General features: G+C 39.1%; 1 protein-coding gene across 1 annotated transcript in view; it reads right to left on the bottom strand.

The window, feature by feature from the left end:
• LOC104733965 (auxin efflux carrier component 2-like) overlaps nt 1-1,528 on the bottom strand; it is a 6,364-nt gene that overhangs the window by 3,255 nt on the left and 1,581 nt on the right. The gene's annotated exons all lie outside the window — the stretch shown is intronic.

Here is a 1,528-nt window from a genome sequence, read left to right as displayed (position 1 = left end):
GCCGTCTTCATAACTTCTTCATCAAAATTTGACGTTCTTGGCGTCACTCCTTTAGAAGACTGAAGTGAGTAAACATCTCCACCGGGACCAGCTCCAGCACCACCGTAGCTATTGGTGTAACCGTGACGAGGGCTCGGAGCTTTGCTTGCGTTAAACATTGCGTAGAAATCTGTCTGGTTAAAGCTCGAAGCTCTAGGCGTCGGCTCTCGTGATGACTGGACAGAGTAAATCTCCACGCCTGTGAGATTTGAAGCTCTCGGCGTTATCATGGAGGAGTTAAGACCTCCGCCGTGAGATTTGTTGAACGATGAGATCATTGATGAGGCGGCGCTTGATCTTCGGACCACCACGTGGAGCTTTCCGTCGTCACCTATCTCCGCATCGGTCTGATTAAAGAGAAAAATCATATTTTCAGGAGATGAAGTAATTTAAACCGGATATAACTAACCGGTATTATAAAAAAGGTCTGTTTCATAGTTATAAGTTCTGCATGATATTTACAAAAACTTGTGACTAAGCTATAAAATTAATATGAAACGGATCGAATATTCAAACCTGGAGGGGTTCACGGCCATTAAGAGAGATAACATCAGAATCAACTCTGAAGGAAGTAATTGAACCGGCCGTTTCCGGGAACTGCTCGGAGATGAGAAGCTTAGCGCCACGGAACTCAAACAAGAAGAGCATTAGAGTATACCATATGATGCTCTGAAGCACCACGATTTGCACCATTAGGTTGCCGGAGAAGTCCCCGTACATAGCACGAAGCAATGGGATTCCCATAACCAACGTGTTCGGTAGTGTTGATAGTGAGAAGAGCGTTATCATCCATTCTAGGCTTCCCCTGCGGCTGAACGCCTGAATTCATATCACAATATACTCATCAGTAATTTAGTATATCTACAAACAGGAGAATATGTGCATGTGTAAGTTTGTTTAGAGAAACATAACTAGCTTTATAACTCTAAGGCTTAGCTAGTTATGTGAGGTTTGAATCATAGACTTAGTGGGGAAGAGAATCATCCTGGAAGATTCGAACCACGTACCCTCAATAATAAGCCCTTCAGACTGTTGGACCACACTATAAATTGATTACTTATGTTTCATTGATTAATCATTAATTTTAGATCTAAAGACTATAATGATAAGTGCCATCAAAACCTGGTAGCAATTAATTTAGGAAAACTATAGACTAAAAGTAATGAACATCAAAAGAACGGTTTAGTTCAAAATATTAGAGAACTTTAATTTTGTGATCCTAAATTCGAATTTGGATACTAGTTTTGCTATTTGTTAAATAAAAGATCTACCCGTGTTAAATCATAAATTACCTAGTAGTATACTATACAACACAGTTTTCTATAACCAATTAATACATCTAGTAAAAAGACCATCATAACGATTACTACTAGACGAGACGACCATCACTTAGTTAAACACACAAGAATGAAAACAGACTATGTGCTGATAAGTTAACTATATATTTAAGATATGATGCATTGAGAGATTATTATAAGAGACGGGCCTG

The sequence above is a fragment of the Camelina sativa genome, chromosome 2 (genome assembly GCF_000633955.1).
Source record: "Camelina sativa cultivar DH55 chromosome 2, Cs, whole genome shotgun sequence".
Lineage (NCBI taxonomy): Eukaryota > Viridiplantae > Streptophyta > Magnoliopsida > Brassicales > Brassicaceae > Camelina > Camelina sativa.
The sequence above is the reverse complement of the archived record's forward strand: the minus strand, read 5'-3'. Positions and strand labels throughout refer to the sequence as shown.